General features: G+C 63.6%; 1 long non-coding RNA gene across 1 annotated transcript; it reads left to right on the forward strand.

Annotated features, from left to right (window-relative positions):
• The first annotated feature begins 7,999 nt into the window (after positions 1 to 7,999).
• LOC144293614 (uncharacterized) lies at positions 8,000 to 13,760 on the forward strand. Its single transcript, XR_013360775.1, has 3 exons — positions 8,000 to 8,876; positions 12,172 to 12,272; positions 13,346 to 13,760. It is a non-coding gene; the product is annotated as an uncharacterized LOC144293614 (long non-coding RNA).
• The last annotated feature ends 412 nt before the right edge of the window (positions 13,761 to 14,172 follow it).

The raw sequence follows: 14,172 nt of genomic DNA on the forward strand, positions 1-14,172 counted from the left end.
GGGGGTGAAGCTTCATCTCTGCCACGGACGGGAGGTGGCCCAGAGGGCTTTGTACTGGAAGGCCCAGGCCGTGACCCCGGGGTCCCGGGATCGAGTCTCCGTCGGGCTCCCTGCATGGAGCCTGCTTCTCCCCCTGCCTGGGTCTCTGCCTCTCTCTGTGTCTTTCATGAGTAAGTAAATAAAATCTTAAAAAAAAAAAAAAAAAAAAAAAAAAAAAAGCTTAGTACTTGTAAGAAGAATCGAGTTCTAGTCCCGCCTAGTCACGGTGGCTGTCCCTGCAGACGGTGCTCGCGGCTGCCACTCTGGGCCTCAGTTTCTCCATCAGCAATTTAATGGTTTTCAAGCACTGGGAGGCGTGTCGGGCCCAGGGACTGCGGGGTCCGAGCCTGGAGGCGACGCTGAGCTGGACGGGCCCTCAGGAGCCCTCTCGGTCCTTCCGCCAGCACCGTTCGGCTTTGGCTTGTTCGCACGTTCCACGTCCTCATACGATTTTGTTCAAAGTGTTCCACTGGTTTTTGTGTTTAAGCTTGAAAACCACCAGCTCAGAGAGTCTAGAAAATTCTTTCCGACGCTGGAATCCTATGATTCTTCCCTGACGCCTCCCTGACTCTTGGTCTTGGGCTCCTCCGCTCTGTAGCACCCTCTGCGCTAACTAACCCCTTATCGCCTCGTTTTTTTTCTCTTTCCAAAGGCTCCTCACAAGGCAACTCCCCAGAGCATGGGGGGGCCTGCTGCAAAGGCTGCCCAGGGCCGCGTACACACGGCCGTGCAGGGGCTGGGGACGGGCTCCTGTGCCCTGGCCCCATACCTGGGACCGCATCTTATGTCCCTTACCCACAGCCAGCACGTGTAGGACGTGGACCAGGGGCTTAGTAGCTCTGCTCACAGGACTGATGAACAAAGGTCCCCCGCTTCGGGAGGACTCACAGATGTCCCCATGTCCCCGGAGCGAAGGGCCTTCCCAGGCCTGACCGCACCTTTGCGGGTGCTGTTCCTCGTACGGCTGTTGGGGGGCCATCCCCTATTATGGGCCAAACTGTGTCGTCTTAAAAAAGATGTCGAAATCCCAATGCCCCCCATACTTCAGGATGTGACTTTATTCAGAAATATGGGTCGTTAGAGGTTTGTTGAAGGCAGGTTGCAGATGTAGTCAGCTAAGAGTGAGGTCGAGTAGGGTGGGCCCCATCCAATAGGACCGGAGTCCTTGCAGGACCAGGAGAAGACGGGCGGACACCCGGGGAGAAGAGGGTCACGTGGCGGTGGAGGCGGGGATGGACTGGTGCGTGGAGAGGCCCAGGGAAGCTAAGGAATGCCGGCCCCAGCGGCCAGGGGGGCAAGCGAAAGCTCTGGAATCTTCACGTATCGGGCCCTGTGTGTGCACATGTTGGACAGGAGAAGAGACAAAAAGCAAAGGACTCAGGACTCCCCCCAAACAAACCGACACGCTCGGCTGCTGGCCCTCGGCTTTCTCGGAGGCCGATTTGCGGAGAATTGGCTGCTTCGTTCGACTTGAGAGCTGGGACCTGGCCGGTGTGCAGGTGACCTCCGCCCTCCTCCCCGGGAGCTGGCCCGGGGGCCCACGCGGAACGCGAGGCCGTCACCGCTCGCCCCTCTGCAGAAGCGACGCTACGTTTGCTTCCGACTCTTTTTCTCTTTTTGAGTCTCCCCGGGGGCAGGCTGCCCGCGCGGCGTCTGCGGGTGCCCCGGATCGGGCGCGCATGGGCCCTCCCCCTCCATCCCCAAGGAGACTCGGGAATTTGCAGGACCCACCTCACTTCGGGTTATTGGATAACTGGCGGGGCATCAAATGTCAGGGCTAAGAAAACAAAGCGCCTACCTGTTGGGCCGACTGACCTCACAGTCCCAGCTGGTCTCATGGCGCGGCTCGCGCTTCCGCCAGTGACACCTTCCGAGCAGCCCGCCTGCCTGGACTGTTCCCTCCTGAGTGTTGTCGTGTGACCCGCTGAGTGACAGCAGCCTAAGGTTCTGACTAGGCCCGAGCGGCCTTGCCGGGGGGCGAGGGGTCTGCTTTTACGGCCTTAAGAACAGTCGGGAAGCCCGGGGGGCTCAGAGGTGCAGCATCTGCCTCCGGCCCAGGGCGTGACCCCCGGGTTCCGGGATCGAGTCCTGAGCTGGGCTCCCTGCATGGAGCCTGCTTCTCCCTCTGCCTGGGTCCCTGCCCCTGTCTGTGTCTCTCATGAATAAATAAAATCTTTTTTTAAAAAAACAAAAGAATGGAAAATGTGAGTCGGAAGGAATGAAAGGCTTATTGTATTCTGATTCCGGATCCAGCGTCAGCCTCTCCACTGCATCTCCAGCCCCAGTGGGTGTGGGGAGAAGCGAGCTCAGCACCAGCGCCGCCCCGCCTCCAGCTCGGGGGCTGAGCAGGGCTCCGCTGCAGGTCGGCCCCGCAGCAGCAGCCCCGTGGGCACCTTGACCCGCAGTTCTCTGGGGGGAACCACCTTCCCAGGGGGCCTCCTGCAGGTTGTGTCGGCGGAGCTGCTTCCGACCCCACAGCTGGCTTCCCAGTCGGGGTCCCCGACCATCCCCCGGGGCCCGGAGAATGGGGACTGCTCTCCCACAGCAAGTCCTGGTCTGCTCAAGTTGTTGGAAGAGCTGGGGGACCCTGAGCGGGGGGTCATTAGTCTGGGGTGATGTTAACTCCGTTTATGCCCGCGCCCATTCATCCACTGGACAGATGTTTGCTGAGTGCCCGCGGGCGGCCGTGCGCTGTGTCAGGTGTCGGGGACATAAGGACGACGCTGCAGTTCAGTGACGCCAGTGTGACCCGTGCCGGGGGAGAGGTCCGTGCAGGGGCTGAGAAACTTCTGGGGGGGAAGAGAGCGACCGGAAGCGTCCTGCTCGTGGACTCACCTGCCGGTCTCCGGCTTACGCCCAAGCACACGTCGCCAGATGCTTATCAGAGGGTCGTGCCGGCTTTTATGTCCATAGGATGCCGGAGTAAATGAGATTAATTCTGAATCATCTGCCGTTTGTCTGTTGCCAGAAGCACGGCCGAGAGTGAATTTAGCCCCGTCCTTGTATCCGATAGAGTCACCACGGAGAAATCGGTTTGAATTACATTAGTTCAGTTTCCTTTACATTGAATTATAAATTAGACACGACCTGAGCTTTTCTTATGTGTCGTGACAACACAAGGAAGGTGCTTTTTTGCATCTTCTGCTCAACCGTCACTGAGTGCGGCATCCACTGGGCCCCTCAGGGTCCCTTGTACCAGGATGTCTTACCTCTTCCATCCAGCCTTGTTTCCTTTTGTGTGTCAGGTCATAATACCTTGGCTCTAAGTGCTCAGAGTTCCCTTTGGTGCGTATGGGAAGTAAACGTCTCTAAAACGTCTCTTCTGGGATCCTTGGGTGGCGCAGCGGTTTGGCGCCTGCCTTTGGCCCAGGGCGCGATCCTGGGGTCCCGGGATCGAGTCCCGCGTCGGGCTCCCGGTGCATGGAGCCTGCTTCTCCCTCTGCCTGTGTCTCTGCCTCTCTCTCTCTGTGACTATCATAAATAAATAAAAATTAAAAAAAGAAAGATTCTTCTAAAAAATAAAAATAAAAATAAAACGTCTCTTCTCCTTGTTCGGGGAGACTGAGAACAGGCTCAAGGGCCACAAGCCAAATGCACATCAGGTGTCGTCATTGGTAAGGAGGCCAGCATCCAACACTGCAGGTCGCCTTTTAACCCCCGTATCAGGGGCTGAGGTGGCCCCTGCTACTTCTTCCCTGTGCTAGAGGTCAGGCCCGCATGTTCAGCCCAGCAGACCCGGAGTCCTGTGTTTAAAGTACTGCAAGGAGAGATTGTGGGCTTGCTTCTAGAAAGCTGGTAGTGTCGCAGCAGTGGGAGAACAGTGACTGTCCTGCTCGGTGGTGGTGGTGGTGATAGTGGTGGTGGAGGTGGAGGTGGAGGTGGAGGTGGTGGTGGAGGTGGTGGTGGTGATGGCGGTGGTGGGCAATGAGAGGTGATTCCTCTTGCAGGTGGCCTGTGACCGAAGCCTGGGAGGGGCGGACAACAGGCGTGTGTCCTGCTGAGATGAGCTGAGGCGCCAAGGGCAGGGGTAGCTTCATGACTTCCGTGACCGCCTCCCGGTGCGTGTGGTGCTCGCTAGTCTCCTTAGCTACCCTCCTCCCAGGAGGACAGAGGCAGCGAAGTTCCCCTCCAGCCCCCTCGCCCCCGCCATGAGGCCCTCAGTGTTCGAGTCCTTCCCCCACAGAAGGGTGAGGAAGAGAAAATGAGGCTTGTCCCCAAGGGTACTGACGGGCCGTAGCCCGCTAGCCTGGCCGTCTAACGTGATCGTCCCTTTCTTCCCCTCAGGGACGTTTCGGATTTTCCCTCCATTTGTTTCTTGAGCTTCGCTACTATAAGTGTGTGTATTTTTAGATTGTAAGCAACCTAAATTTTTGCGTCGTCTGATGTACGAGTGAATGGCCAAAGGCTGGAGCTCCCAGGCTACCCCGTGTGAGACCCAGTGGACACGTCAAGGCCGTTTGTGGGTGAGGCCTTAAAATCTAGGACTTCGGTGAGGCCTCAGGTTAACAGTGAGGCGCTACAGGTGGCAGGGCTTGAGCTGGGTTCAGTGGGGGAGTCACAGGGTCACACGCGGGGTTGGAGGTGGGAAGAATCGTGACTCGGTCCGAACAGCCGCCATCCCTATAGCCCCCTGCAGCCTGTAAGGTATTTTAACATCATTATACCCCTTAATCTTCACACCAAGCCCGCAGTGGTTATCATCATCATCCCCATTTTACCCACGGGAACCTAGGCTCAGAGGGTTCTGGGGCTGGAGCTGGGACTCACACCTGGGTCCTCTGGCTCCAGATTTCACCTTTACCACACCCTGTGTCCTGCAGTGTCTGGGCCGGGCAAGGGGCGCACCCAACCGAAGGGGAAGAAGCGCCCCAGAGAGCAGCGGAACACGATGGCATCGAGCTGCGCCAGGCCGAGGAGGTCCAGTGCAGGCTTCCCGCAGAGGAAATCGGGTCACGTGATGCAAGGGGTAGGGTCTCTGGGATTGCACAGAGGCTGGGGAGGTGGAAGGGGGTGGGGGAGAGAGGCTGTGCGGGGGCTTCCGGAGGAGCCCGGGGTGTCCGCTGTCGTCAGCACCCAGGATGTGGTTGGTGTTTGGGATCCACCGCTGTGCCGGGAATTGGAGTCACGCACACTGAACCCTTCCCGCTCATTCACCACCTTATTAATGGGCCAGGATCTCTGACATTTGCTCCATGTGATTGTCAGCATTTCTGCTTTACCTCCGGGGGCGGCGGCGGTGGGGGGGCCTCTCAGCCAAGCTGCGATGAAAACCGTGCACTAACGTGATTTGGAGCCGGAGCAAACATCGACTTTTATTAGGTTTGGTGAGTATTTGCTGGGAACCAGTTGAGTGCTGGGTGCTGTGCACGGTTGCCCTGCTGCGGGCGGAGGGCAGAGGTGCAGGGCGGCGTGTTCAGGCGTGCACAGGGAGAGGAGGGGGGTGGGGGGCAGGAGGGCTCAGACAGGGGCACGAGGGCCGTAGCACAGGACTCCCGGGATCCACCTGCAGCCCGGGATGTGGCGTGTGAGGCGGCCTTTGTCCTAGGGTCAAAGGGCGTCTGGGCCCCAGCCCCAGCCCGCTAGGTCCTCTCCGTGCCGCGTGGCCAGCCCTGGGACATCCTCCCCGCGGCCCCCGTGCTCCCCTGGGGACTCCGGGGAAGTCTGGGCCGCGACGTGCAACGCGACACCCGAGTCCGGGGCGAGGGGCTCCTGCTCTTTGGCTCGTCGTCTCTCGGAACCGGAGCGCCCGGGAGCTCTGAGCCGTGCGGGCCATCCCTGCGGAACCGCGACGTGGGCCTGCGGGTGCTAACGGGGCGCCGGGCAGCAGGGCGCTGGCCCCCGCCCCACCCCCATGCGTGTGGCTCTTGTTACTGGCAGGAGGCCTTAAGTCGGCCCCCCCGAGGCCGGAGCAGACCCCTTAATTAGGCACCGTCCCTGGAGCCAGCGGGCGAGCAGCCTGGGCCTGGCCGCCCCAGCGTCGCGGGGAGCCCCGCCTGCAGGGCTGGCGGGGGCCGGGAGGGGGGCCGAGGGCCGGGGCATCTGAAGGACTCAGCAGGTTTACACTTCGCTGACCCGATGGATGAATGGGGCCCTGTCCACCCACATGGGGGCCTGGAATCTTCAATTATGGCAATTACATCAACAGGTCGGAAGGGCAGCACTTGCCGCTGAAGAGGTTCAGGGCTTAAAAGAAAAATCCTAAAGCCACTGGGTTTTTTTTTTCCCCCTTTCTTTTAAAGGGATTGGGTTGATGGAAGAAGACCCCCATCTGCAGTCTAATTGGGCTGCGGGAAGAAAACAAAGATGTAGCACGTTTTTCCGGGTGGAATCTGGCCGGCACGTGTTCGCCGCCTCTGGACTCCTGGCTCTTCCCCAGGGGACTTTGTGCTGCGGTCCCCGTGCTCGCCATCGGCCCGTCGTCTCCCTGGGGGAGGGCCGTGCTCCCCTTCAGAAGCCCCGTGCACTTGGGCACTGGGGGACAGGGGTGCGACGCTCGGACCAGGCCTGGGGAAGTCACGTAGTCCCTCCCGGCCTCGGCTTCCCTAGCTGGAAGATGGGCACAATGCTTTCTATCCTTCCTCCTTCCTAATCTTTTAAAGGTTTTATGTATTTATCCATGAGAGACACAGAGAGAGGCAGAGACCCAGGCAGAGGGAGAAGCAGGCTCCATGCAGGGAGCCCGATGGGGGACTCGATCCCGGGACCCCGGGGTCACACCCTGGGCCAGAGGCAGACGCTGAACCGCTGAGCCCCAGGCGCCCCGTTATGCTTTCTTAATGACGTTTTCTTCTTCAGCTCACTTTACGCGACACGGAGAACACACGGATGTGCGGTCCTCAGGCGGTGAGCAGCTGAGATCTGGGGGAGTCAGTGTGCTCAGGTCCTCAGGAGTGGGGGCGCTGCCCCAGCCCCGAGCTCAGCGGGGGCCGCGTGCTCTGTGGTCATGCAGGCGCTTAGGCCTGTGCCACTCACTGGTCGGGGGATCACGGGCTGGGCCGCTGCTGGGGGCCGGGCTGCGGTCTTCTAGCGTCTGGTTTGCAGAGCTGAGTGTACCGGGACGTGCTTTCAACGGCCGCGCTCGCAGTCGGGGCGGCAAGGGCGGCAGCGCTCACGCAGGGCTGGGCAGCGGAGGGGAGGCTCGGCGGGGCCGCGGGGGTCGTGCAGGCGCAGCCCGGGCAGGGAGAGAAGGGGCTTGGGGGGTGGGAGGCCTGAGGGGGCTGGGGCGGCCGTCGGTCCTGAGGTGGAGCAGCGGCGACCCCAGTGGGAGTCACGACGGCCCCCGCCGCGCCGGGCAGGGGGCAGAGGCGCCTGGGCCCCGTGGGGTTCACTGGGGTGCCCAGGCCCGTGCTGGGGCGTCAGCCCGAGGTCAGCGTCCCGCCCGCGCCGTCCACCGCCGGAGGGGAGCCGTCCTCTTCGGGTCTGTTGGCCTGTGGCTCCCTTTCCTCCTCACCCACCGCAGTGGGCGAGCCCGTTGCCACACTGCGCCCCGCGGCTCGGGACCGACCCCTTAGCAGGGGACTCGCGGCGGCCTCCACCCGCGCCACCTGGGTGCACGGCTGCGTTGCAAGGCAGGTGGGCACCTCGCTGAGGCCTGTGCAGGACGTCCCCGCCCTGCTCCCCGCGACCGCGTCCAGGCTCCGGGCCAGGAGGCCCTCAGCCGGCCCGCGGGTGACCGAGGAAAGCCAGCAGAGGCTCCGATCCGGGCGGAAGAGGGGGCTCCCACCCGGAGCCGCCAGCAATGCCCCTGGGGTCGGCCGGTCACGGTGGCTGGGGCAAGGGGGCCGCGGGCGACACCGTGCGGCTGTGCGGTGCCCGCATGGGCTCCAGGAGCGTGGCCGGATGCTGCGGGGCTCCTCTGGCCCGTTCAGGCCTGTTCAGGCCAAGGGCAAGGACTTTGTCTGCTCGTAGGGGCAGCGCCCTTGGGTGCCGAGTTAATGTGTAACCAAACTTGCAAAAAGGTTTATCTGTTTGTCTCCGGCAAGGACGTCTGGGCAAACGGCTTTCTGCACCACTACTCTCGGCCTTCGTGCTCGTCCCCTGTGGGCAAAGGAAGGAGCTAGAACCATCCCAGTCACTGGTCCCCTTCAGTTCTCCGTGGGCGCGTGGGCTGCCCGCTCCTGAGCGAGACGACCGCGGCCCTTAGGCCCTGGGTGGGGTGGAGCGTCCTCGGGGCCCGGCTGGATTCAGATGTGGACTCTTCCCCTTTACAACATGATGCTCGGGAGGGCTCGTGCCTTGGTTTCCCCTCTAGCACCACGGAGCAAGCTGCCCCTCCTGCTGGCTTGGGGGACCCGAGGGCCCGGGGCCGCGCTTGCTGGGACTCTGGGTGTGACCAGCCCCGCCCCCACCTGGGCTAGGGACCGGCATCGGAAGGTTTCGGTCCATGACAGGCACGTCCGTGGGGCGAGCGGGGGCCCGTGTCAGCCCTGCGTCAGCCAGAACAGGAAGCTGCGGCCGGGAGCGCCCCACCCTGCGGGGCCCCTGCGGCCACCACACCTGTCCCCGGAGCCACACAAGCACCGCAGGGGAGGCAGCCCCCGCCCTCAGGCTTCCTGGGCTCCCAGCACCCACCGCCGCACCCCCTGGCCTACGGGGGCTCCCCCGGCTCCAGCTGCCTCGCCTCTGGGTGCTCTGCTGGTTTCCGGGGCCCCATTTCCGCCCCCGCCCCGGGCAGTCTCATGTTTTACTTTGCAGAGCCTTGGGGAGCAGAGCATCTGGGGGTGGACGCAGCCTGGGCCCGATTCCTCCGAGTGGAAACCAGCGGAGGGCACAGCGACCTCACAGCGACCCGGGGAATCTGGACCCATTCCGCAAGCCGTGGGATCTGCCCCCGCCAGGTGCGCCGCGGGGAAAGCGCGTCTCTCTCTGCTCTGAGCTCGGGGTCTAGCATTTTGGTAAAATGCCGACGACGATGATTCCGGCGTGGGCAGCTTGGTCAGGGTGCTCTGGGGCGCCTGCAGATCCCGGATGTGAGAGCACAGGGTGAGCTCTGCAGCCCGGTGGGTGGAGGTCCAGGGACCCCCAGGCCCCTCCCTGGGGGGGGGCCCAGCCGCCCGGGCCCTGAGCCTCCAGGACTGGGAGACAGATGAAGCCCACGCGGTCCCACTCCTTGGGTTTTCTCCCCGACGGAGTGCGCCCGGCGGGCAGTGAGGGGGCCTGGGGAAGTCACCGGGTGAGGCCGGCGGAGTCTGCAGAGGGGCCCAGCACCAGCAAGCACGGAGGACCTGTGAGAGGGTGGGGCGGAGTGGGGGGCGTGCGGGGAGGGGGGATGCGGAGGAGGGTGCCTGGGGGTGTGGGGGGTTGGGGGATGTGGGAGGATGCATAGGAGGATGCATGGGGGGATGTGCAGGGGGGTGCACGGGAGGGGGGAGCGTGCAGGGCTGAGGTGCGACCAGCATCCCCACATCCCCACGTAGGCGGGAGAAGAAAGTCCTGAAGGGCATGTGGTCCTCGAAGAAGCAGGGGATGAGGAGGGTGAAGCTCTGCCCCACGGTGGCAGCTTGGGTTTGGGCCCCCCAAGCGGTCCCTGAGGCTCGGGGCAGCAGGATGCGGTGGGTGCTTGCGCGGGGAGAGGAGGGAGCGGGCGCTTCCACGGCAGGGATCCGGGAACCCTGCCCCGAGGAGCTGGCTCTGGCCTCCAGGTCTTGAGGCGCGGGCGGGCCAGGCTTGGAGAATCAGAGGCGGGTCCTTTCCGGCAGTTGTGGTTCCGCGCCGCGTGGGTGGCTTCCCACACCTGCTGAGTCTTCATAAAACCCTGTTAGTTCCCCGCCTGGGCTTAGCTGACACCCTGCGGGCGCAGGAGAAGTCCTGGGGGGCCGGGGACAGGACTGGACGGGGACCTGGGGGGTCGCCTGGACGGGGCTGCACCCGGGAGCTCCCTGGGTCAGTGTGGCCCTCGGTGGGGCCCTGGCTTTGACGGCAGATCTGTGGCAGCTCCTTCGGGCCCGAGCGCCTGCCGAGCCGGGCGAGCAGGGAGGGGCCAAGTCGGGGCCGAGCCGGGGCCGGGAAGCTGGGGGGGCTCTCACACAGTTTTGGGCTCCCCTGGGACTCTCGGCGTTTAATGACAGGAGGGATAAGGTTGCAGGGCCCCAGGGTCCCAGTGTTTGCCTAGAAACTCAAGAAGCCCCCGGCGTGGGGCAGAGTGACCCCGTTGAGGGGTGTGGGTAACTGGAGAGAAAGCAAATACGCTGGCCCTGCAGCTGGGGGGGCTTGCGGGGGGCGGGGGCTGCACGGGGGGAGGGGGGAGGCAGGGGCTGGGCAGCTGCCCCCCCCCCCACGCCGCACCTGGCCTTGCCCACAGCTGCGCTTGCTTTCCCGGGAGGCTAGAGCAGAACTGGGCCGCTCGGCTGATTCCCTTCTGCCCCCGCCGCCCCCTCGGGGGACACTCGTAGGAACGCTGCCCGTACGGGAGGCGACGGGGTAAACTGAGGCCGAGAGACGCTGCGGCTCATCCTCGCACACCTTCCCTCCCAGGCTCGCAGGCGGAGTGTGCCTGCAGCTGCGTCTGGCGGGTCTCCTTCCTCCGGGCCTGTCCCCGTCACAGCCTGGGGGACCCGCGCAGGGGGGGCCGAGGGCAGCTGGGCCGCCGCCTGGTTGCTGAGGTGACAGCCGGTCACCTGGGAGGCTTTAAAAGTACACACGCCGCCAGGCTCCGAGCCCAGACTATGACTCAGTAGCCGGCCGGCCTGGCCCAGTGTGTTGACTCTGTGGGTCCCACGCTCGGAGGGTTGGTCCCCTGGGGCCAGGGAGGCCAGGCGGCACTTCCCTCGCTTGCACCTGGCAGCCGGCCTCCGCTCGTTAAGGGACCGGATCTCCAAACCCGCCCAGAGGACCCACATGTCTGGGCTCACGAACGCGGGGGGACGCTGGGCCGGGCATCCCGGGCCCCCAGTTCCACGTCATGGAGGAGAAGGAGCCCTTCCCCGGGGCGGGGCGCGTGGTGTGTGCGGCCACGTGGCCTTAAGAAGCTTCCGTGGGCTGCGGGGAGCACGGCCAGGAACGGGCTCCCCAGGGCTCAGGGCTCCGATGGGGGGAGAAACGCCGCTGGGCCTCCCCTCCCTGGCCCCATCCCGCCCCCAGGCCTGTGACTTTCATTTCTAAACCCCAAGAAGTGCTCCGGAAAAGGACGGTAATGATCCTACTCCATGTGCCCAAGACTGGCTGCTGGGGCCTTCCTGGGGCCCTCTAGCTGCCCGGGGAGGACGGCCGCCCTGCCGGCTCCGTCCTAAGGGCCGCGGGATGTAGAGAGAGAGGCAGAGACCCAGGCGGAGGGAGAAGCAGGCTCCATGCAGGGAGCCCGACGCGGGACTTGATCCCGGGACCGCAGGTCATGCCCTGGGCTGGAGGCGGAAGCTCAACCAGGGAGCCCTCCCCTGGCCCCAAATTCCTTCTAACTTAATGCCTGTTGGTGCTGCGGGGCCGTAAGCTTCCGGAGGGTGAGATCTCATTGGCCTCGCCCGGCACCCCCGGATCCCTAGGGCCCAGCACAGGGGCTGCAGATGCCCAGCCAGCATTTGCTAAAGGGATGAATGAGTGAGTGGACGCCAGAGCGAGGCCCCAGAGGTGCACAGGTGGGCACGCGCACGTGCAGCCACGCTCACGCTCCGCTCTCTCCGCCCCACTGCTCTGTGTCATACGCAGGCTGGAGATGCCAGGATTTACCAGGGCAGCTGGCAGGGTGGCATCATGCCTCTGGAAATGACATCTGGGAATGAATGACATCCTTTGGGAAGAGAGGATGACGCTCCTTCCCAGCCAGCGCCTCCCTCCCCTCCCCACCTCTCAGGCAGAGGCTCTTCCGGGGGGAGCGATGATGCTCTCGTAGCAGGTGGTGGAGGGATCCCAGGGACAGCGGCTCGAGCGGGGGCAGGGATGCCGAGGGGAAACCGCTGCCTTTCCGGAAACAAAAGGGCCCTTCAAAGTCACTCGATATCGCGTCTTCCTGCCCTGGGCCTCGGCCAAGCCTCCCTCTTCCTATTGTGGAGCCACAGAACCATCGGAGACCTGCGCTCGCTCCCGCCCATGCCCGGCCGGGAGGAACGGGCACAGTGCTGCGCCGGGCAGGCCTCGGGGACCCGGGGGGTGCCCGGTATCCCAACAGTCCTCATTCCATGTATTTCAAAATTTTAATAGCGCGGAGCCATCCGTGAAGTGGGCGCCCCGCTCCGGCCCTGCCCTGGGTCCACGCAGGTCTCCGTGGGAAGGTGGTGGTTCCTGCGGCCCCTTGGACGGAGGTGAGCGGCAGGCAGCTCCCCGCAGGGGCCCAGTTCCACGTAGGGTTCCGTCTCCACCTCTGCACTTAATGATGCGTGCTTTTCCTTCTCGGTTATTCCATCCCCTGCCTGCTGGGGCACGTGGCTCCGGATCTCGCCTGCGAGCCTCATGCTTGTCCCACAGGTCCCTCCCTGGACTGCGCTGAGTACCGAGGGGTGATGGAGAGTCAGGGACGTGAGGGGCCTCGCTCCTGGGCCGCCCGGTGTAGTGACCACAGGCCGCGGGCGGCCGGGGGCCCTTGAAGCATGGCCCAGCCAGGCTGGGATGTACTGGGATGTGCTGTAAATGTGAAATGCTCACCAGATTTTGAAGATTCCATTATTTTTTTTAAAGATTTTATTTATTTATCCATGAGAGACACAGAGAGAGGCAGAGACACAGGCAGAGGGAGAAGCAGGCCCCACGCAGGGAGCCCGATGCGGGACTTGATCCCGGGACCCCGGGGTCACAGCCTGAGCCGAGGGCAGATGCTCGACCACGGAGCCCCCCAGGCGTCCTGAAGATTCCATTTTTAAAATATCAAATATCTGATTCATCAGTGCATGTTTATTACAAGCTGAAACGGTGATTTTTTGAACATACCGGTTAAATGAGAGATATCATTAAAATAAATGGCACTTTTCCCGAAAACCTTTTGACTGTGTGGCCACCGGCAAATGTAAAATGATCTGCGTGGCTCACGTTCGCTTGTGGGCAGCGTGTTGCTAACCGGCTGGGCTTCCTTGGAGATCTGGGGCCCAGGGAGGGGGCTGGGGTGGGGAGGAAGGAGCCAAACTGCTCAGAAGCGGGGAAAGCAAAGATCGCAGCAGCCAGCAGGCCGAGGGCCGGGGTCGGGACCGGGTGTGGCGTCTGGGGGGCCCCAGAACCAGCCTCCCCCTTCCTGGCGTCTGTGGTACAGGATGATGCCTGGGATCCGATAACGCAGCCTCTCTGCTCCACCCCTGGAGCTAGAACAGCGCCCAGGTTGGGGGGGTGGGTGCTGAATGAATGAGAATAGAAAGTGGAATGGGAAAATCTGAGTTTTCGTTTTTAGGTTAAATGTCAGACTCCTCAGAGAATCAGGGCCTGGAGGCCCCCAGAGCCTGCAGGACGCCTGGACCGTGGAGCCAAGACTCAGAATTACAGGAGTGACTTGCCCGAGGTCTCTCTGGGGTCTTAAGGGCAGAACCAGGAGCACAACCAAAGAACCTCCCGGAAGCAGGGCTGTTACAGACTAGCATCTGCCCCTGGGGTTGTCTGCTGCCTTCGTGGCCTGGCTGTGGCACCCCTCGTCCTCCCGCCTCCCCATTTTCAGAGTGTGGGTGACGTCCTGCTGCTGGGAGCAGAAGGCTTGGGGTGGGGCCAAGAGGAGGCGGCCCAGAACCAAGGGCTCCACATCCTCCAGTGCCCCTGGGCCAGAGGGGCTTCGCTCTGGACACCACCCCCAGCCCCCAGTCCCTGACCCCCAGACCCCCAACCCCTGACCCCTGGTCCCCTGGTCCCCGAGCCCCCCGGCCCCCTGGTCCTTCAGTCCCTGGACCCCAGTCCCCGACCCCCAGTCCCCGGCCACCCAGCCCCCCAACCCCCGGCCCCCAGGCTCCCTGTCCTGCCCCCACCAGTCCCCGGACCCCCAACCCCTGACCCCTGGCCCCCGGTCCCCCAGCCCCCAACCTCCTGCTCCCCAACCCTGAGCCCCCTGGTCCTCCGGCCCCCGTACCCCTGGCCCCCAGCCCCCCAGCCTCCAGCCTCCAGTCCCCAGTCCCTGACCCCCAGCCCCCTGGCCCCCTGCTCCCCAACCCTGAGCCCCCTGGTCCCCCAGCCCCCCATCCCCCTGGCTCCAGCCCCCCAACCTCCAGTCCCCAGTCCCCAACCACTGGTCCC

This window comes from Canis aureus, chromosome 22 (genome assembly GCF_053574225.1).
Source record: "Canis aureus isolate CA01 chromosome 22, VMU_Caureus_v.1.0, whole genome shotgun sequence".
In the NCBI taxonomy this organism is placed as follows: Eukaryota; Metazoa; Chordata; class Mammalia; order Carnivora; family Canidae; genus Canis; species Canis aureus.